General features: G+C 45.8%; 1 pseudogene across 1 annotated transcript in view; it reads left to right on the plus strand.

Moving 5' to 3' along the window:
- LOC310782195 (dystrobrevin beta-like) overlaps positions 1–13525 on the plus strand; it is a 40839-nt pseudogene extending 27314 nt beyond the window's left edge. Inside the window, exons 15-16 of the transcript in view lie at positions 11593–11625; positions 13151–13525. The product of the transcript in view is annotated as a dystrobrevin beta-like (transcript). The remainder of the gene's footprint in view (positions 1–11592; positions 11626–13150) is intronic.
- Positions 13526–25564: the final 12039 nt, after the last annotated feature.

Here is a 25564-nt window from a genome sequence, read left to right on the forward strand (position 1 = left end):
CAAGTAAAAGTTGTGAAGAACTTGGAATCTTTGAATAGCCGGAATCAACTTCCCATCCATTTTGCACTTGCCAGGTGAAACTGTTATTCATGAAATGATATCAGTTCAGCGGGAAAACCAGGAAGTGCCGACATCTGATCGCCCAATGCCAGTGCCAAAACGTTTGTTGGCCGTCCACACAGTGGAGTTTCCCTGTAAAAGCATCCTGATAACGAGAGCTCACATTCTGTTTCGCTGTACCTACCTTGACAAACAAACTCCTTCAGCCAATCAGCATCGCCAAATCTAAACAGACTCCTTCAGCCAATCAGCATCGCCAAATCTAAACAAACTCCTTCACCCAATCAGCATCGCCAAATCTAAACAAACTCCTTCAGCCAATCAGCATCGCCAAATCTATCGCATCTATCAACATTTTTCAAATATTCAAATTTATTTTGAAAGTGAAGTACATGGGTACGGACTTGCCAGAAAGCTGTAAAAAAAAAATCTTTATTTGTAACTCTCAAATTCACTCTTATACAACTCGACAAAGTAATAATAACCTTTACCTACCATTGTATCATACATCTAGAGGACAGTACTCGTTAAAATACCATGGAGCCAAAGTATGGAATAAGAACTTGCACTTACTGTCTGATTCTTTGTCCTTGTTTTTATACAAAAAGAGACTCAAAAGTATTCTAATATCTAATAGATTGTGTATTGAATGATCTAGATCAGTGCTGACCAATTTGGGGCCCGCGTTCCCCCCCCCCCCCCCCCCTGATTTTTTATCCAGAATGCAACTCGGGCAAGTTATCAGATATCTGCACTGATTGCAAAGGGTGGACGAGCTTTTTCATGTGGTGACTTTGTGAAACAGTGTCTGAATGTGGCTGCGGATATACTGTGTTCACTCCTGAGATTGCATCCCTGCAAATTGTCATGGCATATTGTTTACAAAAGATGGACAATAAAGCTGATTTTCAAAGTACCTTGAGGATTTTTCAAGTTGTGAATTAAGTCAAATTTCTCTCTTGATTACAAAGGTGGAAAATACAACTGTTTTTAACTGGGTGTTTACTGATTAAATGTTTAAGCTCCCCACAAATGCAGATGTTTTTTTTAAATATATATAACCAATTGCAAATTATTACAATTACCAAACAGATAAAAAGTAGATTATTACCGTATATTGAAATGTTATTTTAGATTTAGAATGTTAATTTTCTATAAAACACAATACATTTTAATGTAATTCCACAACGTTTATTTTTGGCCCTCGGCCCTCCACCCAGATTGAGTTTTGGCCCTTCATGGGAAAGAATTTGGGCACCCCTGATCTAGATTATATCGATCTTGAACCACTCAACATAGCGCTGTTTCGTTTATGATCTAATTTAACTTGTATTCTTTCTATACAAATGTATTACAAAATGTATACCATGCACACGTACACACTCCCTCTGTTACACTCCTGCATCCGCGCCGCGCGTGTCTGTGGGCTTGTAGCGAGCCTCATTAGCATGCCGTCTCATTAGCCATGCTTTATGGAGCCCCTCCCCTTTTACGAGGGGGGACCGCTCGCCGCGAGGAAGCGCTGCGGCTACTTCCTGGTCTGCTCCCTAAACACTCATTAGACATCTAACCTGCGCCGCTAACCCACGACCCCTAAACTGTCCGACAGGTGCGCCGGGTTCAGCGCGGCTCAGGTCGTCAAGTTCAAACACACACGGCTGTTTTAACCTTCACTTCCCTTATCGATCATTAATGTAGTATAGAGGCTCTTGTCTCTGGACTCAGTCATTCTGCCTCACACCTGCCAAGTCCGCTCGACTTTATATTTCTATGAGCTGCTAAGGGAGTCATTCGGTCTGCTTCTTATTATGCTCTCTGGCAGGTGTCGCTTTGAGCCTCCTCTCTTCTGTTTAGCAGGTTAAAGTCTCTGTCTGTTTCACTCTCAGAGCTGAACCTTCTGTCTCTCTTCTGTTTAGCAGGTTAAAGTCTCTGTCTGGTTCACTCTCAGAGCTGAACCTTCTGTCTCTCTTCTGTTTAGCAGGTTAAAGTCTCTGTCTGTTTCACTCTCAGAGCTGAACCTTCTGTCTCTCTTCTGTTTATCAGGTTAAAGTCTCTGTCTGTTTCACTCTCAGAGCTGAACCTTCTCTCTCTCTTCTGTTTAGCAGGTTAAAGTCTCTGTCTGTTTCACTCTCAGAGCTGAACCTTCTGTCTCTCTTCTGTTTAGCAGGTTAAAGTCTCTGTCTGTTTCACTCTCAGAGCTGAACCTTCTGTCTCTTCTGTTTAGCAGGTTAAAGTCTCTGTCTGTTTCACTCTCAGAGCTGAACCTTCTGTCTCTTCTGTTTAGCAGGTTAAAGTCTCTGTCTGTTTCACTCTCAGAGCTGAACCTTCTGTCTCTCTTCTGTTTAGCAGGTTAAAGTCTCTGTCTGTTTCACTCTCAGAGCTGAACCTTCTGTCTCTCTTCTGTTTAGCAGGTTAAAGTCTCTATCTCCCTGCTGAAAAAACCAGCATGCACCAGCATAGCTTTTTATGCTGGTGTACCAGCATCCCAGCATCGCATGCTGGGATGCTGGTAAATTTGTTGTGTTTTGAAAACACAACAAGTTATGCTGGTGTACCAGCATCCCAGCATGGGATGCTGGGATGCTGGTGGTGTGACCAGCATGGGATGCTGGTGGTGTGACCAGCATGGGATGCTGGTGGTGTGACCAGCATGGGATGCTGGTGGTGTGACCAGCATGGGATGCTGGTGGTGTGACCAGCATGGGATGCTGGTGGTGTGACCAGCATGGGATGATGCTGGTATGCTGGTGGTGTGCTGGTCACATGCTGGTCTTGTGACCAGCATGGGAAGCATACACCAGTACACCTATGCTGGTGTAGATGCTGGTGTGACCAGCATACACCAGCTATTCTGGTGTCAAAACACAACATGCTGGTCTATGGTTGAATGCTTGTTAACCAGCACCCCATGCTGAGAGTAGTCAGACCAGATAAACATCACAAAAGTAATCTTTCTTGAACTAGTTAAATGAAGACTATTTCAGGTTTACATAACAATATAATTATTTATTAAATAAAAGCAACACAGAGAGGGAGTGGGAGAGAGAACCGCACATACAGCAGTGCACCTGAACAGTCAGCCTGTACCTGTCTTTATGTCAAAAGTATTAAAAGTAAAAGTGTGACTCAACTCAATTAATGTGCTGAAGGCAATTAAAGACTCATTACAATTAAACTCAATTAAATAATAAAACTACTGACTAATTAACAATAACACAACAAACAGGCAACATCACCTGACAAGAAAAGAGGTCACCCCAGGAACAGCTGGAGAAGAAGTGTGCAGGCAGAAATGTCTGGGAGCAGGCTCAATTGGGGAGAACAGGGAAGAACCGCCAACCACCGACATTTTGTCAATGGCCTATGCTCCCTTGAGGAGCAAAGGCCTTAAGTCAAATCAGAAGTAGAGAATTCCACTGAAAAACAATGCAGATTTATTTTGCACAAAATCTCACAATCCTAAAAACTTTATGGAAAAAAACAATGTTTTGCAGGCATTCATTTACCGTAATTAATTAATTTCAGTTATTGAGAGTTGATTTGAGTTCAGTCGTGGACCAGTGATGTCATTCACAAATCACAACTTAAATCAACTCTCAATAACTGTCAAACTAAATGAATGCCTGCAAAACGGTTTACAGTTTTTGGATATGTGTGAGATTATGTGCAAAATAAATCAGCATTGTTTTTCGGTGGAGTGTCCCTTCAAGTGCTATTCTTTGCTTGTTTGTTTATGTCCATTATTTTCTCTGTGATGTAGCATCCAGGCTTCCCCACTCGAGCTTCCACATCTGCTTCACCCAGGTTTTGGTTCTGGAGCCATTCTTTGTATCAAACTGAAAAGCAAACAGAGATAAATTAGTGGCAGAGTAACACTGTTCTTTGGTCAATATTTCAACTGCTGTTTGAAAACGTGCTACAGAAAAGTGACGCATGACGCATGAGCTACTTTAAAAATTATTTCACTGTACTGTCTGCCCAGGGTCTAGCTGTACAAAGACCTTTCTGGCTCACAGCCCGATTGGTCCCAAGTTCGCAACACATTTTAAAATTCATCTTGAAGTTGATAAGTCAGATACTGTAAGTTAAATCGCACCTTTCTGATCCACCTTGGAACCTGGTAAAACAGCTCATCCATTCCAGACACATTACAATTTGGTAAATAAGAGTCCAAATGCAGTGACACATGCATTAGGTTCCATGGGATCATGGCATCAGCTATGTGCACAAATCATTTATTTAACAAGCCAGTCACCTTTAATTAAAACTACAGCCACCCACAGGATATGTCCATCTAGATCATTTTGGTGTGAGTTGCTGAGTTTTGGAGACACCGGCCATGTTGTGGTGCTCAAAGCACACACAAAAAATAAAAATAAAATAAAATAAAATCCTTTCCAGAAAGGATAAAAAGCAAGTAGGCCTAGAGGACCACAGGAATAGGTTTTTGGGGAAAAGAAAAGTTCTCAACTTACTTAACAGATTAATGTGTGTCCTCCACTGGCTGTTTCTCCCTCAATGTATGATATCGAAAACCTGCACACACACAGTATATAGACAAAGAGACAGTGTCCATTAGAAAAGCATGTGTGAAAAGCAGCACTTGCCCCTCCCTCATTACCACCACTGAGGTGCCCTTGAGCAAGGCCCTTAACCCCTTAATGTGTGTGTGAGTGCGAGCAGGGCCCACTTGAAAAAGAGATGGAAATCTCATTATGGTTACCCTGGATAAATAAAGGTAAAAAAAATTAGCAGTTGTATGAAGTGGGAAAGATTCTTAGTTGGCCACTCTTCTTTCACCAAGTATCCAGTCTGTCTGTACTGTATGTCTGTGTGCACTTTGCTCATGTGTATGTTTCCACACATGCCACTGACCTCCTCGCTCTCATCTCCCCCCGTATCGTCCTGCACTTGGCTCCCAGGAGCTTCCTGAGGTTGACGGCGTGGATGACAGCACCCACCTTCTTGTCCAGCATGGCCTCCTGGCCAATGCCATAGTAATGCTGGCAGTTCAGCGTTCCGTTATCATCTACAATGGGAGAGAGAACAATGAGAGAGAAAAATGGAGGGATAGAGAGGGGAGTGGAATGGTGTAGTGGTAGGAGACAGTATTAGTAGGAGAAAGATAGTGGATAAAGTCTTGTAGTTAACATACAGACATGTGGCAGTGGGTGAGGCCACGGTCAGCTGCAGCTGGTTCTGTATAGAGAAGTTGATGTTGTAGCACTCTGTCCAGTCTGCTTTAGGAGGCATCACCAGGCTTCTCATGCACATCCAAGATCTACAGAGCAGGCCTACAGGGAAACAGTTTAGTGAGTGTAATATTTGCACAATTGAAAAGTGAAACCCCAAAAAAAAGGTCTGGGTCAGTTTCTCTAGCTTTACTTTACACATCACAAATACCAGGTAAGGTAGAGCTTTCCCCCTGTTTTCATATTTATACAGTAATTAAATCAGCTCCACCATTAAAGTCGAAGTGAACCGGAACGGAATGCACCAGCGCGAGCGTCAGACACTGAGAAAACGAATTGAGAGGCGGACCATATACGTGTCGATGATTTGATTTGACAATTCTGAGGACTGGCTTTGGCATTGGCCAATCCTGGCGTGTTCCACCCCCAAATCCAGTGGGATTCAGCCTGTTGTCATGCTACACGAGTGGGATCCGCAGAGTACCAGGGAGCCAGCTGCTTCGTGCGGAGCGAGCGGACAATCCGATTCATAGGTGCTGCCCGCCCGCCTGGAATCTCCGAGAGACGACCCCTGACAGCCAGGGAGGCTGTCAGGCTCGGAGGCGCGCGCCATTATCGTTATAAATGTAAATAATATTCCTGGAATGCGTGTTTTAACGAGCCAGTTACATTTCTTTGCATTCTTAGACATTACCGTTTGATTTAGTTTGCATAATTGCTCAAGTTAGTAGTTAGTTTATGGGCTAGAAACTCTGCCAGATGACAGGCACTAGGTGCCATTTTCGCCTTCATTTGGAAGAGAAAATGATCCTGTAATGAAGATTTGATTGACAGCTGAACTAAAATACTAAACTAAATACTAAACCAAAATACTAACCTGTTACAATATAGAATTATCACCCAGCCACGCCACCACAGGCGCGCGCGCGCGCGCGCACGCACACACACACACACACACACACACGCACACACACACACACACACACACACACACACACACAGAGCTGAAGGTGAGAGCAGCGCTCTATCGGTAAAAAAGTGTTCCCCCCTGCGGCCCCTCTCCTTCTTACAAGTAATTGACCTCTTTCTGTCGTAGTAAATAACACACAAGTTAAGCCTACTTCACTCACCTCCACAAATAATCTGCTTCAAGCCGCCGGTTCGTTGTTTCTGGAGTTTATTTGAAGACCGGAGCAGTGAGTGCTGTACTGACAATTGACAAATGGTGCAGACAGGTCCAGCCGCGCGAAAGTTTGGAGATGGTCTCGCGCAGCATATCAGAGGCGTAGTGATACTCAGTTCCATAAAATAGTTCCAATTGAATGGAGGGTATGCAGCACGGACGTCACTTTCCCACTGGAACATGCCCCCTCAATCGGGACTGGCAAAACCTAAAACCTATGGGCAAAACATTCAGCAGGTTCTCTGTTGTTTGGAGCAGTAGGTGTCATTAATCTAGGCTGATTACTGCATTCAAAATCAGTCTGGCTGTCACTCAGTGGGCGTGACCATGCAGTGACTTCTGCCTGTGACATCACGTGCATACCCTCTATATGGGAAAACTGGCCTCAGAAATGAGTCTGACCCACGGCCACCTAGAGTTTAATTAAAGCCTCTGTTACAGTAGAAAACATAACATAGCTTGAAAGTAATAATAGTAATAATAATGACAACAACAACAACAACAACAACAACAACAACAACAATAATAATAATAATAATAATAATAATAATAATAATAATAATAATAATAATAATACATTCATGTGTAATGTTATTTTAAAGGACTATGCTTGATATAGAATTGCATTAGCCTCTTGTATTGTGTTATATTAGCCTGTTACCCTGTAAGGTGTTTTGTTGGGCATGGTTAAAACTTTTTTCTTGTGTGTTGCGTTATTTGTTGCTTATGTTATAACTTGGCCCTGTACCATTTATTTTATCTGGCAAGCTGTCAATGGAGGCCAGAAGACGATACAAAATATAAAAAAGAAGGCATATAACCCTAGCCTGGGTAAACCCAGCCTCCACGTGACCTGCTCTCAGACCTGCTCTGCTCTCGTAGTGACTGAGAGCAGAGCCCTGTACTACGAAACTAGTTTAACAGATCCGCGATAAGTCCCTTTGATCTGGTTTGACTGAACAGGATCAAAGCTATCTAGTTAACTGATACTACGACGCTGGTTTTTTACTAGGTAAGTGGACCTGGGATCTGCCTGTGCACGCGCACGTTTTTCGCTCGTGCACAGGCGCGCGTCCACGCGAAAGAGGTGCGCCAGCCAATCACATTATGAACAGCTGAGTTTATCCACGCCCACACTCATTTCCACACCCATTTCCTCGTTCAATGAAGCGCAGTGCATGATCAGAGTTTTAGCGGATATTTAATGTATCCGCGATTTAATGTCAGAATGAAAATCCGCGTTGGATAGTCTGCTGAAGGGCTGTCTAAAGCAGCAGCTTGTATTCACATCAGTCATTTGATTTACTTTGATCAGCGATTGATACAGCTGCATTGATACAGGCAGCAGCAACAAATCTAAATGTGTAATCTCAGTCTATACATTTCCACAATCTGTAAGCCTATTTAGACCATAGATTTAGAAACGCATGCTCAATGAATAATGATCTCTATCACTCATGTGTGTGGTTGCACTGATCGAATAATTCATATATAAAATAGCCTAGTATAAAGCCTAATAGCCTACTATAAAAGAGAAAACTGCTGAACTGAATTGAGACGTAGCCTATAGGCTTTTCTGGCATGTAGGAGAATATCACCCTCACTCCATTTGAGGGTCCATTCATGATATGCGCCGCGGTGATTAATAGTGATGATCATATTTCTCCACGCATCGTTGAGCTGTTAAGACATAAAGTGGTAAGTAGGCTTAATTTAATTATGTAGCCTACAGAGCCACAAATGTTTTTCTTGTTATATTCTCAGTTGACTGCAATCTATTTTTCATATGGCGATCTTATATGAACGGTGAGTGACTCCAGAGAGCCGATTATATGGGTCTGTCATGGATTTTGATCTTATCCTCTGAAGCTAACCTGGTCGCGACCAGGTTAGCTTTGCAGCGTCAGTTGCCATGGTGATTGAAAGTTAACTTGCTTTGTAGTACGGCTAAACCAGGTTTAAACTCAAACTTACTCGGATAAGGCATTAAACTAGCTTCGTAGTACAGGCTCCAGGTCTGAGAGCAGGTCACGTGGAGGCTGGGTTTACCCAGGCTAATATAACCCACCCTATAACCCATAGGGGATGGGTGATGGGCCAGATTGTTTCCCAAACTTTTTCACATCAAGGTCCCCTAAACTAGACCACAGACCCCCAATTTTGTGCCAGGGTCCCCCATCCAATAAAACTTTTGCTTTTAGATGTTTTCCTCATGGTTGCCATGGCAACCATTTTACTTTCCACTATAACATAATTATTTTTGCATCAAATCTCCTGAACCAAACATGATGACAGAAAAGGTAATGTCTACCCCTTACTGTATGTTTTCATGGTATGATCCAGTGTAGGAAATTAGCCAGGGGCAAGGCCAAATATGCTCTAATAAATCTCAGAATGCACCAAAAAAACATGATCAAGGGGCAAAAATTGTCCCCAAGATTTTGATAGGCCTAATTATATTCTCATTACATTAATTACATTTTCATTTGCTTCTCTAACACACACTAACACAATTAACTTTTGTAAAACACCCCAAAAAGGGACCTGGGCTTGGCCTGGACACGAAAGTTAAAATTAAATCCATGCCATGGACCAGCAGGGTACAGAGGAGGTCATTTCCATTGTGGAGCACTTCACAATCTCCTCCACCAGCATGACCATGCTGGTCAAGCAATCCCCAGCACAACCATGTTGGTCCACCAGCTTCACCATGCTGGTCCAGCAACTTCACCAGCTTCACCATGCTGGTCCACCAGCTTCATCAGCATGACCATGCTGGTCCACCAACTTCACCAGCTTCATCATGCTGGTCCACCAGCTTCACCATGCAGGTCCACCAGCTTCACCAGCTTCACCATGCTGGTCCACCCGCTTCACCATGCAGGTCCACCAGCTTCACCATGCTGGTCCACCCGCTTCACCATGCTGGTCCACCAGCTTCATCAGCATGACCATGCTGGTCCACCAGCTTCACCAGCTTCACCATGCTGGTCCACCAGCTTCACCATGCTGGTCCAGCAACTTCACCAGCAAGGCCATGGTAGTTTACCAGCTTCACCAGCAAGCATTAGCTGGTGGACCAGCAAGGTAATGCTGGTCCACCAGCATCAGACCAGCACTAACCAGCATAGACCAGCATCAGACCAGCACTAACCAGCATAAACCAGCATAGACCAGCAAGAAATTCATGCTGGTCTATGCTGGTTTTTTCAGCAGGGCTGTTTCACTCTCAGAGCTGAACCTTCTGTCTCTTCTGTTTAGCAGGTTAAAGTCTCTGTCTGTTTCACTCTCAGAGCTGAACCTTCTGTCCCTTCTGTTTAGCAGGTTAAAGTCTCTGTCTGTTTCACTCTCAGAGCTGAACCTTCTGTCTCTCTTCTGTTTAGCAGGTTAAAGTCTCTGTCTGTTTCACTCTCAGAGCTGAACCTTCTGTCTCTCTTCTGTTTAGCAGGTTAAAGTCTGTCTGTTTCACTCTCAGAGCTGAACCTTCTGTCCCTTCTGTTTAGCAGGTTAAAGTCTCTGTCTGTTTCACTCTCAGAGCTGAACCTTCTGTCTCTCTTCTGTTTAGCAGGTTAAAGTCTCTGTCTGTTTCACTCTCAGAGCTGAACCTTCTGTCTCTCTTCTGTTTAGCAGGTTAAAGTCTGTCTGTTTCACTCTCAGAGCTGAACCTTCTGTCCCTTCTGTTTAGCAGGTTAAAGTCTCTGTCTGTTTCACTCTCAGAGCTGAACCTTCTGTCTCTTCTGTTTAGCAGGTTAAAGTCTCTGTCTGTTTCACTCTCAGAGCTGAACCTTCTGTCTCTCTTCTGTTTAGCAGGTTAAAGTCTCTGTCTGTTTCACTCTCAGAGCTGAACCTTCTGTCTCTCTTCTGTTTAGCAGGTTAAAGTCTCTGTCTGTTTCACTCTCAGAGCTGAACCTTCTGTCTCTCTTCTGTTTAGCAGGTTAAAGTCTCTGTCTGTTTCACTCTCAGAGCTGAACCTTCTGTCTCTCTTCTGTTTAGCAGGTTAAAGTCTCTGTCTGTTTCACTCTCAGAGCTGAACCTTCTGTCTCTCTTCTGTTTAGCAGGTTAAAGTCTCTGTCTGTTTCACTCTCAGAGCTGAACCTTCTGTCTCTCTTCTGTTTAGCAGGTTAAAGTCTCTGTCTGTTTCACTCTCAGAGCTGAACCTTCTGTCTCTCTTCTGTTTAGCAGGTTAAAGTCTCTGTCTGTTTCACTCTCAGAGCTGAACCTTCTGTCTCTTCTGTTTAGCAGGTTAAAGTCTCTGTCTGTTTCACTCTCAGAGCTGAACCTTCTGTCTCTCTTCTGTTTAGCAGGTTAAAGTCTCTGTATGTTTCACTCTCAGAGCTGAACCTTCTGTCTCTCTTCTGTTTAGCAGGTTAAAGTCTCTGTCTGTTTCACTCTCAGAGCTGAACCTTCTGTCTCTCTTCTGTTTAGCAGGTTAAAGTCTCTGTCTGTTTCACTCTCAGAGCTGAACCTTCTGTCTCTCTTCTGTTTAGCAGGTTAAAGTCTCTGTCTGTTTCACTCTCAGAGCTGAACCTTCTGTCTCTCTTCTGTTTAGCAGGTTAAAGTCTCTGTCTGTTTCACTCTCAGAGCTGAACCTTCTGTCTCTCTTCTGTTTAGCAGGTTAAAGTCTCTGTCTGTTTCACTCTCAGAGCTGAACCTTCTGTCTCTTCTGTTTAGCAGGTTATAGTCTCTGTCCGTTTCACTCTCAGAGCTGAACCTTCTGTCTCTCTTCTGTTTAGCAGGTTAAAGTCTCTGTCTGTTTCACTCTCAGAGCTGAACCTTCTGTCTCTCTCTGTTTAGCAGGTTAAAGTCTCTGTCTGTTTCACTCTCAGAGCTGAACCTTCTGTCTCTCTTCTGTTTAGCAGGTTAAAGTCTCTGTCTGTTTCACTCTCAGAGCTGAACCTTCTGACTCTCTTCTGTTTAGCAGGTTAAAGTCTCTGTCTGTTTCACTCTCAGAGCTGAACCTTCTGTCTCTCTGTTTAGCAGGTTAAAGTCTGTCTGTTTCACTCTCAGAGCTGAACCTTCTGTCTCTCTTCTGTTTAGCAGGTTAAAGTCTCTGTCTGTTTCACTCTCAGAGCTGAACCTTCTGTCTCTTCTGTTTAGCAGGTTAAAGTCTCTGTCTGTTTCACTCTCAGAGCTGAACCTTCTGTCTCTTCTGTTTAGCAGGGTAAAGTCAGCGCAGGACAAGCAGTAACAGTAAGTGATATCATGCAAATCTCACACATTTTCATAGCATGATAACCGTTGTTATAATATGATAATATAACCAGTATTATCATGGTGGGCCTGTTCAGTTTAAATGCATGTATTACAAATTGATACAACTGTTGTAAAGTGTTTTGTCTTTGTTATTGTCACTGTTCGTGCTTAACTCATGTTAGTTAACACAAACATGTATAACATGAATGCAGTTGTTCATGTGCATTTAACACGCGTCTAACATGAACTGATATTGTTATTCATGTTTAATTCATGTTAGTAAATGCATTAGGTATCAAAGTGTTACTGTACTGTACTGTACTTAGGGGTGTCACGATAATCACGATAGGACGATAATCGTGATATTGGGGGGAACGACAATTGGTATTGTGTTAATAACACATATAATGATAACATTATGTAAATAATCGTTTCTCTCCGTTCTCGTTTGATCTCGCTCAACGCCACGCCTCCACATACACACAGACCACGCCCCCCACATACACACAGACCACGCCCCCCCCCCACACACACAGACCACCCCCCCTTCCCCACACACACACACACACACACACACAGACCACGCCCCCCCACACATACACACAGACCACGTCACTCGCTATGTTGATGTGGTTAACTTGCTCTTTTTGCACGCTCCTGTACAGTTATGGTTACATAATCTCTCCATTTATTTACTCCTTACTAATAATACTCCTTTACTAATAAAGCGAAATAGAGCGAAACTCCCGAAAACTTGACGTATCCCTTAAAAGATGAATTTGACTGATAATCTTTTTGTAATTAATTAATTATTTTATTTATTTATTTATTTATTTATTTATTTATTTATTTATTTATTTATTTATTTATTTATTTATTTATTTATTTATTAATTATTATTATTATTAAAGTAAAGTAAGTAAAGTCCCACAATGTGTGAAATTTGTTCTCTGCATTTGACCCATCCCCTGGGGGAGCGGTGAGCGGCAGCAATGCCGCGCTCGGGAATCACATGGTGATTTAACGCCCCAATTCCAACCCTTTGATGCTGAGTGCCAAGCAGGGAGGCAAATGGGTCCCATTTTTATAGTCTTTGGTATGACTCGGCCGGGGATCGAACTCACGACCTCCCAGTCTCAGGGCGGACACTCAGACCACAAGGCCACTGAGCTGGTTTTTGTTGGTTTTTGTTTTGTTGTAGGTTTGTTTGTTCTGTATTGTTATTATTGACAATTTTCTATAGATATTGCGATATCGTTATGCTGAATTGTTTTGGCCACGGTAATCGTGCAGTGAAAATCGGATATGGTGACAGCCCTACAGTAACTGTACTTACCAAATGAACGCTGATGCAAACAGTGTTTTCTGGTAGTATTAACCAGTTGAAAACGATATTTTCATGTCTCTGATTTTTCCAAGATGACATGAATGCAGCATGTAAAAGTGACTATTTCCTGCTTAGGGCTTGGATACATTTCAGTGTTCACTGCTTGTCTGACTGAGCTGTCACTCTCTCCCTCAGGCAGAGTGATGCCACTCCACTGGAGCCAAAGAAGACTGTCACCACTGGTCACATCGTTAGCCAATGGGATTAGAGCTCCACTGCCAATCAACCAATCACAATGCTGGACACCAAACGACCGCTGGGTCCCTACTGATGTATAGCTGTGTTTGTCTTGTCACTGTTTCAACATGGTTGTACTTTGTTTTTGATCGTGTTTTGATTTGATCGTACCTAGCTATATGAGGAATCTGAAACCTACTGATTTGTGCTGCCGTGTGTGCGCGCGCCGCGTTCGAGCTGCGAGAGGGTTCAGCAAGTGAGAGGGACGCCGCGAAGAGATGGAAAGAGTTAGGGAACGAGTGAAAGATTCGTAATGTGCAGAGAAGTAGGCGTGGGACGATAATATATAGACGTTCGAAACCGCGGAAAATATCGCGGTATTCATGAAATACCGCGATATTTTCCGCGGTTTCGAACATCTATATTTTGGATATAGATATACAGAAAAGTGTCAGGGCTGAGATATTGCATGTTATCAGTCAGAGAGGAGAGTGGAAGAGGAGAAGAGTAGAGGGACAGCGGATGAAGATGAGGACGAGACTTGAGTTGCGACTTTTACGTTTCCCGTAATCGGCACTGTGTGCTTAGTATTTATTGCTTGGTTTGGGGGTTTGAGTTGATTTGATTTGATTAGATTTTTTTTTTGCAGTGTATTCATGGGGTTTGGAGCGGAGTGTGTGTTCAGGCCCTGCTGAGACCAGAAGCTTTAATGGGACTTTTTTTTTATGCTGCCTGAGTGGAACGTAGAAAGCCCCGTCCTTCCCAGGTCACTGATGCCTGGATGAGATTAGTAGACTTGTAGTGCCACAGGTGCTCGGCTCGTCTGCAGTGACACTACAGTCGAAGAGGAGCTATCTGATTACTGTGGCGATGTGTGTGTAATGTGTATATGCGTGTGTGTGTGTGTAATGTGTATATGCGTGTGTGTGCGTGTGTGTGTGTGTGAGAGAGAGTGTAAAAGCCTATGCTTCGACAGGGTCACTCTAGCGAGTTGAAGTACTGTACCAGCTGTTTTACCACAGACCCTCCAGTCCTCTGTGGATGTTGTGGGCGGGGCTACCCCCCCTCCCCGCAATGACCCCCAGTGCCACGCCTTCCTGTCCCCCAACCAATCAGGATCGGTGCTCATACGCAAACCTAACTGGACCTGCAGGTTTTAGCTCTTTCCATGGGCACTACGGCCGCAGAATGACTGTTGCAGTGGTCGCAGTAATGGTTGCGTTTTGTTCTGTTCTGTTTGCACCGGGTAAGTCCAACACGATGCCAAATTAACACGGATTCCGGTGTATTATAGTCTGATCACTACTACGACCCAAACTCACTGAGCTAGCGGCGCCAAAGAAAAACACTTGACACTTGCTGCTATGGCAGGGATAGCGCCCCCTGGAGACAGGAAACCTCTGGTACAGCCTCTGGGCTTGTGTCAGGTCAGGCTGAATGTGTTCATGTCACTGCTGGGATTTCAACATTCAGATCAGCGTTCTGTCATTCAGCTCTGTTTTAGTTGGTTTGGGGCTCACAGGCCGGAGAGCTTTTAACCATGCGTTTGCGTGCGCATGATGGCTGCGTCCGTTTGCAGCGTATGCGTATAGCTTTCATTTGGATATAATAGTCTCAATGGCCCCTGAATTTCCAAATGCTCCCGACAACCACCATCTGTATTCCGGCAGGTCTCAAAGTTGGTCAAAAAAATAACGCGGGGAAATCCATAAGGCGGGCATCCAATCACCTGCCTCGGTTATGTGTCGCGATTGGTCGAATGACCATCGAACCTCCCTCCGGTCCGAAGCGTTGTTTTTTCTTCTTTGGAAGATGACAACTTCCTCTTTCCAAATTGTAACAGGACAGACTGTCTCTGTCTGGAGGATTAAAAGATTGTGGAACAGATCAGCTGGCCTGAGAGACTATTTTGGATAGCACGTGCACAACCAAATTGACGCAGGATACGCAGATTACGCACGCCAACGCTTAGTTAAAAGCAAGTATATCTTAGACAGGCTCTCCACAGAACGCCCAGTGTCTTGACTGACAAGCCGGAGACTGGGATGATCATTTGTTTTCAGTGCGCTGAATGACTGATTTCATGACTGATTTCATGGATGAGTGAGTTCATGATGAGAGAGGGGAAATCTAGACGGACAGGACAGATTCTTCCTGACATCAAACTGTAAAACACTTGGAGCTAAGCTACGCTGCCTGCTGGAGTTTGACGGAGCGAGTGAAAAGTGTGGATCTGTGTTTCAAATACAATAAATATTATTTAACATCAACCGTGTGTCTCTGCTGTCTCTGTGACTCCCAAGTAGGCCTACGCAACAGGCCGGGCGGGCCGACAACACGGCAACAGCAGGGTGGAGGTGTAAAATGATTTGACATACCCGCCGGGCAGGCCAACAACACAGTAACAGGGTGGAGGTCACAGTAACAGGGTGGAGGTGTAAAATTATTTGACATACCCGCCGGGCAGGCCAACAACACAGTAACAGGGTGGAGGTCACAGTAACAGGGTGGAGGTGTAAAATGAACTTGACATTTCCATGACGTTCCATCATTCATGTGGGAGCGCTCCTATGATCTAAACATTTAATAGTTCATGTTCATGTTTTTCAGTCTGGGCTGAAAAACATCGAACGCAGTGAATGTGTGAACCGGGTTTCAAAAGTCGGTGATATTCCTTTGACGTGGCCCATTTGTAAAATTCCCAGAGATTCCCCGACTTCCCCGGAGAATTGACCAAATTCACTGACTGTACCTGTCTGTCTTGAATAGACGACCAAAGTCACCGCCTACTTCCTGTTTCAGCTACGCACCAAATCTGAGTGGTGGTGAACGGCCATGAATTGTGCCAGGAAGTCCACGTGTGATTTTTCCTCAATTTAAAAGATAACTATGCGGGTCAAGAAAGCCACAGTTTGTCGTAAAACTGAAACGTAACGTTTACTTTTGTATGAAACCGCTCAATCAACTACATCTCTCGCACAATATTGGTCACACCACCACCAACAATCACTAGTTCACCACACACCGTTCAGAGTCATTTGGAGACACATTTGTATATGTGACCAATTTCCCGCGGGCGCTGCTCCACCCTCTGCCGATCTGGGGAGAGCCGAAGACTAGCACCATGCTTCCTCCGACACATGCGCAGTTGCTAGCCGCTTCTTTTCACCTGACAGTGGGGAGCTCCACCGGCAGGACGTAGCACGTGGGAGGATCACGCTATTCCCACCAGTTCCCTTCCACCCCGAACAGGCGCCCGGACCGACCAGAGGAGGCGCTAGTGCAGCGATCAGGACACATACCGCTAATCCGGCTTCCCACCCGCAGACACAGCCAATCGTGCCTGTACGGACGCCCGACCAAGCCGGAGGTAACACGGGGTGTGAACCTGCGACCCTCATGTTGGTAGGCAGGGAATCTACCGCTACACTACCCAGGGTCAGGATCATGGCCCAGTTTCTCACAGACTTCAGAAACACACTTCTGCAGCATGGAGACTTTTCTGTCTTTACTTTCTGCCTGTTTGTCTCCTCATTCATATGGATGAGCTCCTCTCACTTTTCCCATGCGTTTCCTTCAGAGGTCATGACTCTGTGTGTGTGTGTGTGTGTGTGTGTGTGTGTGTGTGTGTGTGTGTGTGTGTGTGTGTGTGTGTGTGTGTGTGTGTGTGTGTGAGAGAGAGAGAGAGAGAGTTTATTGTGCAAGGTGGGGGTGTGTAAACTATAGAGTGAAGAAAACAGGTTTTCTGTTCGTGACCTCACAGACTGCTATAAATAAGTACCACACACACACACACACACACACACACACACACACACACACACACACACACAACTACTGTTATTATGCTATACAGTGTTTTTTTATGTTTTATGTTATGTTTTTTTTATTTTTTTTATGGCTGTAACGATTACTTTCATTGTCGATTAATCTGTTGATTATTTTCTTGATTATTAATCAATTATTAAACTGAATATGTTTGGATTGTGGACAAAACAAGAGGACACCATCTTGGGCTTTGGAAACACTGATTGACATTTTTCACCATTTTCTGACATTTTAGAGACCAAACAAACAACTGTCACAGAGGAGTCAGTAAAGTAGCCTATAGAAAATATTCACATTGAAGAAACTGGAGTCAGATCATTTTGATTTCCCCCTCCCTTTTGAATTACTCAAACCAATTAATCGATTATCAAAATAGTTGGAGATTAATTAATGAATCAATTAACCATTGCAGCTTTACTTAAGTTACTTAATTATAGAACTCCAAGTCATAAACACAAAGTATAGATCCACCATAACCACATTCATAGTCGATTGTCCTTAATAAATAAATAAATAAATGTATCCATAATTTAAGTTATGTGATTTTCACAGCTTTCCATCTTCATCTACAATTAACTGCTGATAAACACACACACACACACACACACACACACACACACACACACACACACACACACACACACACACACACACACACACACACACACACACACACACACACACACACACACACACACACACACACACTTTTTTCTCTTTACCACGTTTCTTTGGTGTGTTTGAGATGGAAAATGAAGGGACATATTTTATAATAGATCTTGTAGGCTATGTCTACTTGCGAAATACCACATCCACGCATGCAAACACAATGGTTCTTTAAACCAGTCTTTGCTGTTTTTAAGAATGAACTCAATATGGACGAAATATTCAAAGAACTCTAATGAGCATCTTTGCTGAAGTTGGTTGATGCTGTGATTTGTGATTCTTGAGGTAGCCTATTTACAGTGGGCTACCCCTGGGCCGTGTGTTGTTGATGTTTTTGTATGTCCTATATATTGTAATTGCCTTTAATAAAGATCATACAAATCCAGAATAAGAAAAGTAGGGACCTATTCTATTCGATTCATCATGTCAGCTCTAAAAAGGGCTGTCACGGTTAGTGTGTAGCAGCCTACAGTCTGTCTGTGCAGTACACCTGACTTCCGCGTGCATGTGCGCTTGAGTGTGTGTGCGTGCATGCGCGTCTGCTTGTCTCGTGTGTGCGTGTGTTGTGAACTGGGTCTGTAGACTCTCTGGGACGATTGTACCCCCCCCCCCCCCCCCCCGACCAACCCTATTGCGCCAAGTCCCGCCCTACTCTGCCTCTGATTGGCTCACTCTGATAGACCCTAACCCTCATGTCGAAACCTAACCAATCATCACTCCCCATGGGGCGGGACTTGGCGCAAATCAAGTGGGGGGTATTGTGCCTCTAGGACCCTGCGGAAACTTGCGGCGGCTATGCTTATGCGGCTCGTGAGCTGAGCAGGGCAGGCCGGTTGGAGAGAGGGTAGAGAGAGGCGGGGAGCGCGAGCAAGCAACGGGGAGAAGACCCGGTAGAGTGCGAGGAGGGAGAGAGAGAGAGTGACTACCGACTGCCGGGGTCCGGGGGCCTGCCAGGGGACGGACAACACGGTAAATAGAAACACACGAGAATGCACAGCCGTTAATGTTAATGTACAGTCATCCCTTAAAGTCATCGCTCGAGCCAATTCGTTGGTTCCCGTTTTAGCTAGATGCTGTGCGAAGACGGTTCAAACGCGGACACGGGCGAGTGAACTTGAGTTTTTTGTACGGGGAAATCACGGCAACCGGGCAATCGTACAGTTTTGTGTATCTAAACGTTGACTCGTGCACGCGCTGCCCACAGCCTCCAGGCAGGTAATGTTAAACCGGAGCGCACCGTCCTCACAGCCCAGATGCAGACACACACAGACACACGCACACACACACATCAGTCGGTAACCCCGGTGAAACGGGCGCGCGTGCCCGTTCGCTCGCCGCTGAGTGAACGGGCACGCGCGCCTAGTACCGGGGTTAACGGGTCCATTCGGTCTGAAATGAACGCGCGTGCACCCGCTGTGTGTTTTACCTGACACAACCTCGCGTCGCGCGAGCCAGACAGAAGACACGCCGTGTCTCTGAGCACGCGCACGCGCTCCCCGCACCCCCACCGGGACTATATGCCGTTAATAAGAGCGAAGCCGCCCGGTGAGGCCGCGTGAGGTCGTTCGCAAATTAATTGTCATCAAGCTTTTGCGCTGTCAAATTCGCCGGAATAACCACTACACTTCCGGTCAAAAGTTCACAAAATAAGATATTCAGGATGAACATTTCACAATGTAGTTTCAGTAATGGAAATTACAGTTAGACCAATATAGTTTGTCAGTGCTCCCTTTCATTAAAAGCTGTTGCAGTTTACAATACATAGGCTATTGTAGTCAATCAGAACTGATCAATGCACATAAGTATGCATAATTGTGTATTCATTAGAGTGGCATCAATTAATTAATCAATGGACAGAATTTCTTTGACAAATATTTTGATAATCGATTAATTGCTTTGAGTATTATTTTAAGAAAAGTCAAAATTCTCTGATTCCAGCTTCTTAAATGTGAATATTTTCTGGTTTCTTTATGTCAGTAAACTGATCATCTTTGGGTTGTGGACAAAACAAGACATTTGAGGACATCATCTTGATGATGATGAGCGACATTTTTCATCACTTTCAGACATTTTATAGACCAAACAACTAATTGATTAATCGATAAAATAATCAACGGATTAATCGATAATGAAAATAATTCTTAGTTGCAGCCCTAATGTGTATTGTGTATAGCTTATAGGTTTGTTGTGTTCTTTTATCGTTCTGTTACTTTTTTTGATTCTTTTAATGCAAATGTACTCTGTGTTCTTTTATATGAATTGCATCTTATGTCTGTTGTCTACCTTCTATTGATGTAAACCAATTGAGCTGCATGTTGTGTATCACAGGTGCTATACAAATAAAGATTATTATTATTATCATTATTATTATTATTATTATTATTATAGTATGCTGGGTTTCAATGGAGAGTCCTTCAGAGGCTTTAACTTTCAAACGTTCTCTGGGAAACACTTGATTTTGGAATTTGAATTGTTCAGCATGAAAATGGTTCAAATTTAAAGATAGTGAACATCAGCAAATACTACTATCTGCAATCTGCAGGTTCAATTAAAACATTAGTTGCATCTGCCTTCAAAAACTCAAACCTAGCCAGAAGTAGGGTAATAAAGTGAGAAAATAATCTGAAGCAGGTGGAAAATAGTTTTTTTTTGTCTATTGTTTTGATTATTTTGTTTACAAAAGGTCCCTCTTGCAGCATATATTAATATATTTGTAAATCACCCAGAATAAGCCTCCAGCAACCCACTTACTTCAAAACCGACACATGTTTCTGCTTTTATTTTGAAGGCAAAACTGCCTGTTTCCCATTCTCTCTCTGGCTAACTCTGGCTAGCTTGACGCAGCTCCTAAGCTTTTCCTCTGCGCAACTATTTCTCCTCCCACCAGTACAGTACAGGCTTCTGCTTGGGCCTTTCAATATGGTCTAATTTAAACCATTGCTGGCACAGAGACTGGAACAATTTAAATGAGAGAACGTAGTCTTGCTATAGGAGTGTTAGGTGTGTCTGACCTAAATACTCTTGGACCACTTGGAGGAGTGAGTTGGCCCCGGCTGTGCTGGGAGCCCCTGGGGGGGTGTGGTGGATACAGTACACCCGTTTCTCCAGTGTTTCCATCAGTGTCTTTGCACCAGTAACCCTGCCCTGCTGTCTTTGCACCAGTAACCCTGCCCTGCTGTCTTTGCACCAGTAACCCTGCCCTAGTGTCTTTGCACCAGTAACCCTGCCCTGCTGTCTTTGCACCAGTAACCCTGCCCTGCTGTCTTTGCACCAGTAACCCTGCCCTGCTGTCTTTGCACCAGTAACCCTGCCCTAGTGTCTTTGCACCAGTAACCCTGCCCTAGTGTCTTTGCACCAGTAACCCTGCCCTGCTGTCTTTGCACCAGTAACCCTGCCCTAGTGTCTTTGCACCAGTAACCCTGCCCTAGTGTCTTTGCACCAGTAAACCTGCCCTAGTGTCTTTGCACCAGTAACCCTGCCCTGCTGTCTTTGCACCAGTAACCCTGCCCTGCTGTCTTTGCACCAGTAACCCTGCCCTAGTGTCTTTGCACCAGTAACTCTGCCCTGCTGTCTTTGCACCAGTAAACCTGCCCTAGTGTCTTTGCACCAGTAACCCTGCCCTGCTGTCTTTGCACCAGTAACCATGCCCTGCTGTCTTTGCACCAGTAAACCTGCCCTAGTGTCTTTGCACCAGTAACCCTGCCCTGCTGTCTTTGCACCAGTAAACCTGCCCTGCTGTCTTTGCACCAGTAACCCTGCCCTGCTGTCTTTGCACCAGTAACCCTGCCCTAGTGTCTTTGCACCACTAACCCTGCCCTAGTGTCTTTGCACCAGTAACCCTGCCCTGCTGTCTTTGCACCAGTAACCCTGCCCTAGTGTCTTTGCACCAGTAACCCTGCCCTAGTGTCTTTTCACCAGTAACCCTGCCCTAGTGTCTTTGCACCAGTAACCCTGCCCTAGTGTCTTTTCACCAGTAACTCTGCCCTAGTGTCTTTTCACCAGTAACCCTGCCCTAGTGTCTTTGCACCAGTAACTCTGCCCTAGTGTCTTTGCACCAGTAACCCTGCCCTAGTGTCTTTTCACCAGTAACTCTGCCCTAGTGTCTTTTCACCAGTAACCCTGCCCTAGTGTCTTTGCACCAGTAACCCTGCCCTAGTGTCTTTGCACCAGTAACTCTGCCCTAGTGTCTTTGCACCAGTAACCCTGCCCTGCTGTCTTTGCACCAGAAACCCGGCCCTGCTGTCTTTGCACCAGTAACCCCGCCCTAGTGTCTTTGCACCAGTAACCCTGCCCTGCTGTCTTTGCACCAGTAACCCTGCCCTAGTGTCTTTGCACCAGTAACCCTGCCCTGCTAGCTTTGCACCAGTAACCCTGCCCTAGTGTCTTTGCACCAGTAACCCTGCCCTGCTGTCTTTGCACCAGTAACCCCACTCTAGTGTCTTTGCACCAGTAACCCTGCCCTGCTGTCTTTGCACCAGTAACCCTGCCCTAGTGTCTTTGCACCAGTAACCCTGCCCTGCTATCTTTGCACCAGTAACCCTGCCCTAGTGTCTTTGCACCAGTAACCCCGCCCTAGTGTCTTTGCACCAGTAACCCTGCCCTGCTGTCTTTGCACCAGTAACCCTGCCCTAGTGTCTTTGCACCAGTAACCCTGCCCTAGTGTCTTTGCACCAGTAACTCTGCCCTAGTGTCTTTGCACCAGTAACCCTGCCCTAGTGTCTTTGCACCAGTAACCCTGCCCTGCTGTCTTTGCACCAGTAACCCTGCCCTAGTGTATTTGCACCAGTACCCCTGCCCTAGTGTCTTTGCACCAGTAACTCTGCCCTAGTGTCTTTGCACCAGTAACCCTGCCCTAGTGTCTTTGCACCAGTAACCCTGCCCTACTGTCTTTGCACCAGTAACCCTGCCCTGCTGTCTTTGCACCAGTAACCCTGCCCTAGTGTCTTTGCACCAGTAACCCTGCCCTACTGTCTTTGCACCAGTAACCCTGCCCTGCTGTCTTTGCACCAGTAACTCTGCCCTAGTGTCTTTGCACCAGTAACCCTGCCCTAGTGTCTTTGCACCAGTAACCCTGCCCTACTGTCTTTGCACCAGTAACCCTGCCCTGCTGTCTTTGCACCAGTAACCCTGCCCTAGTGTCTTTGCACCAGTACCCATGCCCTAGTGTCTTTGCACCAGTAACTCTGCCCTAGTGTCTTTGCACCAGTAACCCCGCCCTAGTGTCTTTGCACCAGTAACCCTGCCCTGCTGTCTTTGCACCAGTAACCCGGCCCTGCTGTCTTTGCACCAGTAACCCCGCCCTAGTGTCTTTGCACCAGTAACCCTGCCCTGCTGTCTTTGCACCAGTAACCCCGCCCTAGTGTCTTTGCACCAGTAACCCTGCCCTGCTGTCTTTGCACCAGTAACCCTGCCCTAGTGTCTTTGCACCAGTAACCCTGCCCTGCTGTCTTTGCACCAGTAACCCTGCCCTGCTGTCTTTGCACCAGTAACTCTGCCCTAGTGTCTTTGCACCAGTAACCCCGCCCTAGTGTCTTTGCACCAGTAACCCTGCCCTAGTGTCTTTGCACCAGTAACCCCACCCTAGTGTCTTTGCACCAGTAACCCCGCCCTAGTGTCTTTGCACCAGTAACTCTACCCTAGTGTCTTTGCACCAGTAACCCTGCCCTGCTGTCTTTGCACCAGTAACCCTGCCCTAGTGTCTTTGCACCAGTAACTCTGCCCTAGTGTCTTTGCACCAGTAACCCTGCCCTACTGTCTTTGCACCAGTAACCCTGCCCTGCTGTCTTTGCACCAGTAACTCTGCCCTAGTGTCTTTGCACCAGTAACCCTGCCCTAGTGTCTTTGCACCAGTAACCCTGCCCTACTGTCTTTGCACCAGTAACCCTGCCCTGCTGTCTTTGCACCAGTAACCCTGCCCTAGTGTCTTTGCACCAGTACCCATGCCCTAGTGTCTTTGCACCAGTAACTCTGCCCTAGTGTCTTTGCACCAGTAACCCCGCCCTAGTGTCTTTGCACCAGTAACCCTGCCCTGCTGTCTTTGCACCAGTAACCCGGCCCTGCTGTCTTTGCACCAGTAACCCCGCCCTAGTGTCTTTGCACCAGTAACCCTGCCCTGCTGTCTTTGCACCAGTAACCCCGCCCTAGTGTCTTTGCACCAGTAACCCTGCCCTGCTGTCTTTGCACCAGTAACCCTGCCCTAGTGTCTTTGCACCAGTAACCCTGCCCTGCTGTCTTTGCACCAGTAACCCTGCCCTGCTGTCTTTGCACCAGTAACTCTGCCCTAGTGTCTTTGCACCAGTAACCCCGCCCTAGTGTCTTTGCACCAGTAACCCTGCCCTAGTGTCTTTGCACCAGTAACCCCACCCTAGTGTCTTTGCACCAGTAACCCCGCCCTAGTGTCTTTGCACCAGTAACTCTACCCTAGTGTCTTTGCACCAGTAACCCTGCCCTGCTGTCTTTGCACCAGTAACCCTGCCCTAGTGTCTTTGCACCAGTAACTCTGCCCTAGTGTCTTTGCACCAGTAACCCTGCCCTGCTGTCTTTGCACCAGTAACCCTGCCCTAGTGTCTTTGCACCAGTACCCCTGCCCTAGTGTCTTTGCACCAGTAACCCTGCCCTAGTGTCTTTGCACCAGTAACCCCGCCCTAGTGTCACCCCGCCCTAGTGTCTTTGCACCAGTAACCCCGCCCTAGTGTCTTTGCACCAGTAAACCTGCCCTAGTGTCTTTGCACCAGTACCCCTGCCCTAGTGTCTTTGCACCAGTAACCCTGCCCTAGTGTCTGTGCACCAGTAACCCTGCCCTGCTGTCTTTGCACCAGTAACTCTGCCCTAGTGTCTTTGCACCAGTAACCCTGCCCTGCTGTCTTTGCACCAGTAACTCGGCCCTGCTGTCTTTGCACCAGTAACTCGGCCCTGCTGTCTTTGCACCAGTAACCCTGCCCTAGTGTCTTTGCACCAGTAACCCTGCCCTAGTGTCTTTGCACCAGTAACCCTGCCCTAGTGTCTTTGCACCAGTAACCCTGCCCTGCTGTCTTTGCACCAGTAACCCTGCCCTAGTGTATTTGCACCAGTAACCCTGCCCTGCTATCTTTGCACCAGTAACCCTGCCCTGCTGTCTTTGCACCAGTAAACCTGCCCTAGTGTCTTTGCACCAGTAACCCTGCCCTAGTGTCTTTGCACCAGTAACCCTGCCCTGCTGTCTTTGCACCAGTAACCCTGCCCTAGTGTCTTTGCACCAGTAACCCTGCCCTGCTGTCTTTGCACCAGTAACCCTGCCCTAGTGTCTTTGCACCAGTAACCCTGCCATAGTGTCTTTGCACCAGTAACTCTGCCCTAGTGTCTTTGCACCAGTAACTTTGCCATAGTGTCTTTGCACCAGTAACCCTGCCATAGTGTCTTTGCACCAGTAACCCTGCCATAGTGTCTTTGCACCAGTAACTCTGCCATAGTGTCTTTGCACCAGTAACTCTGCCATAGTGTCTTTGCACCAGTAACCCTGCCCTAGTGTCTTTGCACCAGTAACCCTGCCCTAGTGTCTTTGCACCAGTAACTCTGCCCTAGTGTCTTTGCACCAGTAACCCTGCCATAGTGTCTTTGCACCAGTAACTCTGCCCTAGTGTCTTTGCACCAGTAACTCTGCCCTAGTGTCTTTGCACCAGTAACCCTGCCCTAGTGTCTTTGCACCAGTAACCCTGCCCTAGTGTCTTTGCACCAGTAACTCTGCCCTAGTGTCTTTGCACCAGTAACCCTGCCCTGCTGTCTTTGCACCAGTAACTCTGCCCTAGTGTCTTTGCACCAGTAACCCTGCCCTAGTGTCTTTGCACCAGTAACCCTGCCCTAGTGTCTTTGCACCAGTAACTCTGCCCTAGTGTCTTTGCA

This window comes from Poromitra crassiceps (assembly GCF_964638095.1).
Source record: "Poromitra crassiceps genome assembly, chromosome: 9".
Lineage (NCBI taxonomy): Eukaryota > Metazoa > Chordata > Actinopteri > Beryciformes > Melamphaidae > Poromitra > Poromitra crassiceps.